The following is a 9581-nucleotide window of genomic DNA, read 5'->3' as shown; positions in this document are numbered from 1 at the left end:
ATAATAATTAGTTCAGTACTCTCTACTGAGTAATTATTCAGTACTCCCTGGTAGTTAATAGAAAATATTTAGGTGTTAATGCAGCACTATTAATTAGTTACTGCTTAGTTCCTGCTTAGTTACCTATTAACTATGGAACAGTATTATAAAGTGATACCCAATTATGTTCTAAACATCTAGTTTTCATTTTGTCTTTAAGGAAAAGTTACATAAAGTCTTTAAACTTCAATGGAGTATGTCGTTCTCTCTCCGAATGACGTGTAGTTACACTCTGTGTGCATGGAGGATCAGGCTTTACAAATGTGACTTCTGGTTCAGCCTGTTGTGCCGAACTATCCTCACAGTTCTCAGTTGTGGTTGGCACAGACACTTGCACAGTCTCCTGTACTGATGCAGGTATCCTCACGGGACTTTCCGTCAGCTCCTGAATTCCACCAGAACTGCAACCTCTCAGCTGATCAACATGTCTTTTACAAGTGTGCCCATTTCCCAGGACCACTGAATAAGACAATGGACCAGTGCAGTCCTCCACAACAGCTGGAATCCACTTCGGACCGTATCCATAATTCCTAGCTAGAACTTCATCTCCACTTGTGAAACGTCTCAGTTTGGTCTGTCCATCTCGATTTTCTTTTTGTTTTAGTTGTTTGCTTCTCACCTTGGCCTGCAGGTCTGGTATGAGCAAATCAAAGGTAGACCTCAACCTTCGGGACATCATCAATTCGGCTGGTGACACCCCTGTAGTTGCATGTGGAGTTATCCGATAGCTGAACAAGAATCTAGACAATTTGGTCTCAATGGTGTCTCCATTTGCTTTCTTTAGACCCTCCTATAAGGTCTGCACAGCTCTCTCGGCCAACCCATTTGTTGAGGGATGGAAAGGGGCAGACTTCACATGTCTGATGCCGTTCTGCTTCATGAATGTCTCAAACTCAGCACCTGTGAAACAGGGCCCATTGTCTGAGACTAGCACTTGTGGTAGACCAAACACACTAAAACTCTGGCGTAACTTTTCAATGGTGATCTGAGAAGTGGATGATTTCAGTGGGTAGGTGTCTAGCCATTTTGAATGAGCATCCATGATAACTAGAAACATTCTTCCCATGAATGGCCCAGCATAGTCTACATGAATCCTAGACCATGGAGCTTCAGGCCACTCCCATGGGTGCAATGGTGCGGTTGGTGGTGCTTTTTGATTACTCTGGCATTGGTCACAGGACTGGACTGTTTTTTCTACATCCTTGTCCATTCCAGGCCACCACATGTATGACCTGGCCAACCCTTTCATGCGAGACATGCCTGAATGTGTCTGATGAAGACATTTTAACAGCATTTCTCTCCCTTGCTGTGGTATTACTACTCTTGCTCCCCACAGTACACAGCCATCACGAGCACTTAACTCCAATCGTCTTTGGAAGTATGGTTTCAGCTTCAGTAGGCCATCCTCTCAAGACACATCTCCATGTACGTGTGATAACAATGGATCCTTGGCTGTCCAGCTCCTAATCTGTTTGGAATCTACAGGAACAGCATCCACACAATCCATCATCAGAACTTGCTCGGTTTCTTTTTCTTCTCCAGGAGTCTCAGGAAGGGGTAGTCTACTTAAAGCATCTGCATTGGAATGAAACTTTCCTGGTCTATAAACAATCTGATATTCATAGGCACTCAGCAATATCGCCCACCTTTGAACCCTAGGGGAGCCCATTTGTGGTATGGCCTTCTTCTCCCCAAATAAGGCGACTAGCGGTTTGTGGTCAGTGCAGACAGTGAATGTACGACCATACAGATACTTGTGGAACTTCTTTATTCCAAAGATGATGGCTAATGCTTCCTTGTCCAGTTGTGAATACTTCTTTTCAGCTGGAGACAAAGTTTGGATACAAATCCAAGTGGACTCTCACTTCCATCTGGCATACGGTGAGATAACACAGCTCCCACCCCATAAGCTGAAGCATCACATGCCAGTATGAGATCTTGACTTGGGGAGTAATGTACCAGTCTCGTGGCTGATTCCAGTAACTTTTTGGACTCACAGAAAGCTTTCTCTTGGGATTTACCCCAACCCCACTGTACATCCTTCTTCAGTAGGGAATGCAGGGGAGCCAACAGTGTGGACAGGTTCGGCAAAAATTTCCCATAGTAATTTAAGAGGCCCAGGTAAGCTTTCAATTCTGAGACACTCTTTGGACTTGGCGCACCCACTATGGCTTGCACTTTGCTCTCTAAGGGGTGTAGTCCTTGGAGAGCTCTATGGCCTAGGTACTGCACTTCTTTTTGCAAGAATGAGCACTTGTCTTTCTTTAAGCGCAATCCTGCCTTTTCCATTCTGGTTAGCACCTCCTCCAGGTTCCTTAAATGCTCTTGCTCATCAATTCCAGTTACCAAGATGTCATCAAGGTAAATAGCTACATGAGGAATTCCTTGTAAAAGCCCCTCCATTACCCTCTGGAAGATAGCTGGAGCTGAAGCCACTCCAAATGGAAGACGATTGTAAGTGAATAGGCCACGATGCATGTTCACTGTCAAATACTGTTTAGATGAATCATCTAAAAGTAACTGTAGATATGCATGGCTCATATCCAATTTTGTAAACTGCTTTCCACCTGACAGTGTTGCAACAAGATCTTCCACACGAGGTATAGGGTATTGTTCCAGTGTAGCGACTTGGTTCACAGTCAACTTGTAATCTCCACATAGTCTTATTGAACCATCTGGCTTCAATACTGGCACAACTGGAGCAGCCCACTTTGAGAATTGCACTGGCTTAATGATTTCTTCCTTTAACAGCCTGTCAATCTCTGCATTAACCTTAGCTAGCACAGCATAAGGAACAGCTCTTGGCCTGTAAAACTTTGGTGTAGCACTGGGTGGCACATGTATGGTAGCTTTGGTACTGTTGTATACCAACGTTCCCAGCTCTTCTTTAAACACCACTTCATGCCTTTTTAAGACTTGCTGTAGACTGGGTCGGTCTGATTTCTCTTGGATCTCTCCCAGGGTAGACGAATCTCCTCCATCCAACTTCTGCCTAGTAAGTTGGGACCATCTCCTGCTACTACAAGGAGAGGTAGGGTCTTTTGTTGCTGTTGGCTGCTTACTGAGACCCACGCTTGGCCTATTACCTGAATGGCTTGGCCTGTATATGTTTCCAACTTGACCTTGGTAGGGCTCAGTTTTGGAATTTCCATGTTCCATGTCTCATTGAAACTTGCCTCATTCATTAAGGTAAGGCTGCACCCTGTGTCAATTTCAAACTGAATGTTTTTCCCATTCACTTCCAAGTCCACAGTATATGGGGCAATTTTCCTTCCTTCATGCAATTCAATGCAATTTGTGAGTTATGCATGCCAATGCAGCAGTTTCTTCAGAGCTATCACTGCTGTTCTCTGTAACATTGTGAGAGTAGTGATGAGAACTATGCCCCCTTTCTGTTCTCAGTGGTAACATTTTTTTAGTCTCTTTTCTCTTTCGTTTATTTTTGCAATGTGACCAAATTTTCCACAACAGTGGCACTTTTCTTGTTTTAATCTGCATTCTGATGCTTTATGGTTAATCCCTTTACATCTGTAACACTCCTCACCAGCATCACTCTGGGCTTTCCTTGACACAGCTCCTGCAGTCTTCGTTGATGTTAAGCTGTTACATGTCATAGCTGTGTTCTTGAGTTGCAGATCCTGGGCATGTTTATTTGCTGCTTCCACATATTTAGCAATTTTCAAAGCCTTCTCGAAAGTCAGGTCTGCTTCAGACAGCAACCTTCTCTGTATTCTGTCATCGTTTATTCCACAAACAATCCGATCTCTCAGCCTCTGCTGTAGGGTGTCTCCATAGTTGCAATCCTGTGCAAGATGGCGCAGCTCTGCCACATAGTCAGCCACTGACTCGCCCTGGCTTCTATCACGGGAATCAAACTTGTACCTCTGCACAATCTCACTTGGTTTCGGGTTAAAATGTTGACTGTTTAAAATGTGTGACCGTCCCTCGTATGTCACCAGGAGTCGAGCCGGAGGAATCATTCCGAATCGCAGTCCTAGCACCCGGAGCCGCCGCCTCACTCCGTCAAACTCCTTTCGCCTTCTGTGCACACCTGGTGCTAGATCTTAGTAGAACCACACCGGCTGGATCTGCTCTTTCACCAAGGCTGCTTTCACCACTGCTTCTTTATCCTTGTAATTCAGAAACTTCATTATCACTGTTCTTGGGGAATTGGTGATCTCCATTCTTGGACCAACTCTGTGAGCCCTCTCTATTGTGAATTTCGTCCTAGAGGGCCCCATGCCTAACACATCTGGTATCCAACTCTCGAGAAAACCACTCGCGTCGGAGCCCTCTGCTCCCTCAGGCAAACCAACTAATCGTAAGTTGGATCTCCTTGATCTTGCCTCCATGTCTATTACTTTCACCCTTCAGGGATTGCACTTTAGTTTGCAGCGTGATGATATTGTCCTCGGTTGTTGAAATCCTCGTCTCCGCCTGTGTAACTCGTTCGGTACAGTCCGTGATATCTTTCCTCACGTTTTCGATAGCCATTAATATGCCGTCGAATCTGGTGGAAAACTCTGACTTCATTGTGTCTATAGCTGCCAGTATGGTATCGGCTATCTCGTGCGAGCTTTCAGTAGCCGCCGGGTTGATTGTGCCCCCTGTTGTGCCTTCGGGTTCCTGGCTAACACTAGCATAAGCCGTACCCTCGGCCTCCGTGGCTATGCTAGTAGTTCCAGCACTAGACGTGTTGCTCGGCGTTGCCAAGATTGTAGAGTTTGTTTGCGGCTTTGACTTTTTTTCTTTTATAAGTTTGGCATTATCTCTCGTCTCGTGATGAATCTGGATCAAACAACAGTCCCCCAAACAGGTTTTTAGAAAGGATTTAATTGACGAGGTAGCAGAGCCGATAAACACACGTCCTCTCAGCTAGCCGCCATAACCGGAAACCTATCTAATTATTTTAAGCCATACAGACACTGTGTGATTTTTTTAATCGGGTGCTGAGATCTCATCCGCATGTTTGAATGGTTTGTCCTGTACAAAAACGCACCTGATTTATATGCTGACACTGTACTGGCAGGCTGAGAGACTGAACGTCACGCAGCCCCAAAGCAGTAGAATTAGCGCCAAATCCACGCCAGAGCCGCGCACCTATTAATCAACCTGCACCATCCATCTTTAAACGCGCAGATGAACGCGTCTATTTCCTTTGTTAATTTATGTATAATTGATGTATATAAATGTGGTATATCATGATATACATCGTTATCGTGATATAAAAAATAAAAAAATATTTTTCCCATATCGCCCAGCACTACTTCTAAGTAATATTAATTCAAAAAAATATTTTTTTTTACATTTTAAATGTTTATCTGATTTAAATTTGAATGAAACATGTTTAAGTAAAGGGTGTTCTGTTAACTTACCAACATATACTTATACTTTTATCCAATAAAAAGGCATTGTAAGATATAGCTGCTGTTTTATTTATTCAAATCGTGCTCCATGGAAAAAATGTTTGGGTTTGGGAACTCCCTGGCTGAAAAAGGGGCCCACTCCGGCCCTGTTTATGTCCGTCATTCATCTTGCTTGATAAAATGAAATGTTATCAGCTGCATGTAACTTAACAATCTGAGCCAGTTGACTGCAAGCTAGCTGGCGGTCGGGTTTTTTTTTGCTACCTAAACGTGGCACAGTAGGTGGCTGTCAGATTATTTAGGATCACTAAACGTCCTAAACTCGACAACATCGGATTTTAGAGAAGTTGATTGTGATCATGTCTTGTAATACTGTGAAGGCTACATTTCAAGCTCACCTTCAGGGCAGTCGCTCTACTCCCACGGCATCTTCAAACTCCTCTTCGGTCTCTGCTAGTCGGCTGAAGCGCCGGTCGTGTGCTGCGCTTTTTTTTTCTAGTGAAGCGTGCTGCATGTCCCCCGCTACGCCCGCGCCCCTCCCTTTTGCCTATATTGAAAATCTTGTTGAAATATGAAATCATATTTGCCTATATTATTTTTCCCCTCCCTCGGAAGGGCAATATCAGACAAGGAAGGCAAAAGGGCAGTTGCCCAAGCACATTGGGCCATAGCATCTGCACGTCACTGCACCTTAGTTAAATTTAAATTATACTGCCAGAACAATATGTGAAAAAAGTATCTAGACATAGGCTAAGAATATAATATTCAAAAGTGGAAATAGAAATAAGTGAGAATTCAAATATGATTAGTAAATTATAGAAGTATAAAGAAAACAGTTGATCGTTCAAAAGAACAAAATAAAACTAATTATGTTCAGTGTGTTTAATGTGATTTTTTACCTGCAGATTTAACTTTTTACAGAGTTTCTTCATTTATATACACTTCATGTATATACTGAAAAAGGAGGAAATTTTTAAAAAACAAAATAAGACTGTACTTTAATGTAAAATCGGCATATAAAATGTAGGAATTTCCTGTTGATTTTATGGAAAATGTACTGGTACAATAATTTTGTTCATACATTTGTACAGTATTACAAATAATGTAAAGATTACAAGCACACATTAACGAACTGTTGTTCTATTTCACTTAACTACTTAATACATACACAAAGTGGCTCAAACCTTGCCTTGCAAAGAGAAAGTCCTGTATTTAAGGTAATTTACAAACTATATATATATATATATATATATATATATATATATATATATATATATTTCATTATTGTATCATATGTTCATTTTGGTGGATATGTAATGGTATTCTACTCATTTTCATGTGTATTTATGTTTTTAAATTCTTTCAATTTAATCAGCATGAAAAACAGGACAAAGAAAATAAATCTGAACACTTAAAGGCTTCCTCCAGAAATAAGCACCTCCCGCTAATGTGTGTGAACATTTCCAAAAGCCTGGTTTTGTGAAGACTAAAGATCAGGGTATATATTGTGTTTGTCATTTGGCGACACTTGGAGGCGATGCATTGAAATTACAACTGAGATATCCTTTATGCACACATTGTAGTAAGCATTACTTGGTAAAATAAAGTTAGACAATTTCATTGGCTTACATATATTATAACATGTTTCCACCTAGCCTAGGTTATATAAACATGCATAAAAGTTTGCACTGGAGTTATTGGAGTTGGCAACGTTCGCATTATTGGAAAATATTGCTAATGGCCAAATTCATTGAGAGCACATTTTCCATGACCATTATGTTTTTTTGGCCCATGATGACTGGCTTATAAGCAGTTTTAGATTTCCAAGAGCATAAGTGGATAGTAAAACAAGCTGAGTGCATGACGTGTGGCTTCTTGGTAACTCATTTAAATAAAAGCATTTATTATCCATCTTAGAATACAGTTTAAAACATGGGTAATTAATAAAAATAAAAAGGCTATAGCCATCTTCACCAAATCTCAACTATTATAACTAGAAACAAACCCAAGTCACACAATGATTTATCTTTATTTTTTATTGAGGACCAGAAGGAGCAATATGGTGTTCACAACAAATACTGTGGACTCTTGCACAGACTGATATTTGCATAGTTATGGGATGCTGAAGAAACCTTCACATGAACTGCAGTGTAACCTAAAACCAGAACAGAAAGCAAAAGTACTGTACTCATACAAATTTGTCTAGTTGACATTTTACATGGCCCCCAATTAAAAAAAAAAAAAAAAGGCGGGGGGGGGGGGGGGGGGGGGTGAGAGCTGGGAGAAAAATCGGCCCATTACAGGGAGCACAGGAAGATCACAAGCCTGAGCACCAGTGTTCCTTTACCTTTATCCTTTTTCCATCCATTAGAGTCTTGTAGGGCCAGATCCAGAGCCAGATCCAGCCTGCGTTTCTTACCACAGATTCCCCTTCACATGACTGTCAGGGCAACAGCCTGAACCACCTTCCTCAGCCAAGGTTGCCTTCTTTCCCCCCGAAAGAATACGAGCCGCTGGATACATCAGACACCGGATGAAACAAGACAGGAACCAATAAGTCAAACAAAATACCCAGAAACTAGCAGAGAAACAAACTAGTGGGTTTGGTTTAGGGCTGCAACAATTAGTCAACTGACAACATGGACTAAAAGTTGCATCACTGAATTTTATTCTTGCTTGCATTTGTCTTTAAAGCAGTAGAGAGAAAGTTGGCAGTGTTACCATGATAGTAAATATTAACCAAATCAGCTGATTAATGGAAAATTACATAAATCAGTTAGTATTACCATTAAAACAAACAAATTACATTTTGCTCAAACAAGGTCAAAGCAATATCTTAATATATATAATTTAAAGAAAAAAAATAATTATTTCCTTAAGATAAACATATGGCAAGTCCACTATAATATGCTTCGTAATTTGATCTAGGCATGGCAACTATCAAAGGCTCAACCGATCAAAATTTATCTAGGTTAGCAGTCAAGATGCAGCAAAACATGCATTGGATCAGGAGCCTCATCAACAGGAAACAAGTTGAGGGTATGATTTATTAAAAAAAAAGATTAGTCACCTACCCAAGTAATTAGTTGCAGCCTTAGTTTGGTGCAATTTAGAGAAACTTGTCAGAACTGTTCACAGAAAGTATACAGCAAACTGAAGTACACTGAAGTCTACCACTGGTACCAGGCATGAACAACATTTCCAAATAAAAACAGGAGAAACCAGTAAGTTTAAACACCAAATTGAGAGCCTATAATTGGTCTTGCATTCATGGACACACCTTGACCATTACAGAATCAAAATAAGAAACAATGGAAAGTACTACATAGTAGAAGCAAGCAGATACAGACCACAGACCTCAAACTGGAACTGTGGAAAGAGAACTAGTTAACGACCCAAGCTGCTATAAGAAAAAAGTATTGGCACCCAAGAAAGTGCACTTCCACCAGAGTTCCCCCAGAAGCTCATACACCAGCAAACAAAGAGATTCAAACCTCGTCTGATCACACGCGCCAGCAGCAGTCCCTGTGCACGACTCTCCTCGAGCTCAGCAACAGAACCCAAAACTAGAATAGAACCAGGCCATAGAGGTCAGAACCTGCACACCAGCTGAAACGCGCCACACACACACACACACACACAAACACACACACACACACACACACACACACACACACACACACACACACTGCGCTTACCGTGAGACAGACAAGCGACCAGAACAAGAAGAAAGATGACCCTCTGAGGAACCATGGTGGCGTTGGTGACACAGAAAACGCTTGACTGAGAGGCCAGCATGCACGCGCACTGCTGCTCCGCGGGGTATATAAGGGCATTGCCGCGGCTCAGGCGCGCGCCTCACCTGCAGGTCATTAAGCGCTGATGAAGAGGAGCGCGACTTGACCGAGTTCTGAACCGACTCAACCGCGATTCACTGATTCGAAACATTTGGAAAACAAGAAATATTTAATCGTTTAAAAAACAGGAAGTTATTTACATTAATTTATATTAATTTATGATACACATGTTTTATCTACATTTCCTCATGAGTACATCAAATAAACGTTTTTTGGTTGCATTACATTTTTTTTTTTTTACTTTTAACGTTGACGCCCCCCGGTTCATTTTTAGCCAGAGCTGATAATACTGGCTTAAACTGATGTATGAAATAAAAAA

At 41.5% G+C, this 9581-nt stretch overlaps 1 pseudogene; it reads right to left on the bottom strand.

Annotated features, from left to right (window-relative positions):
* Nucleotides 1-205: 205 nt before the first annotated feature.
* On the bottom strand, nucleotides 206-4019 carry LOC125806736 (uncharacterized protein K02A2.6-like; annotated as a pseudogene).
* Nucleotides 4020-9581: the final 5562 nt, after the last annotated feature.

This window comes from Astyanax mexicanus, chromosome 13 (genome assembly GCF_023375975.1).
Source record: "Astyanax mexicanus isolate ESR-SI-001 chromosome 13, AstMex3_surface, whole genome shotgun sequence".
NCBI classification, from domain to species: domain Eukaryota; kingdom Metazoa; phylum Chordata; class Actinopteri; order Characiformes; family Acestrorhamphidae; genus Astyanax; species Astyanax mexicanus.
This window is presented reverse-complemented; position numbering and strand designations above follow the sequence as displayed.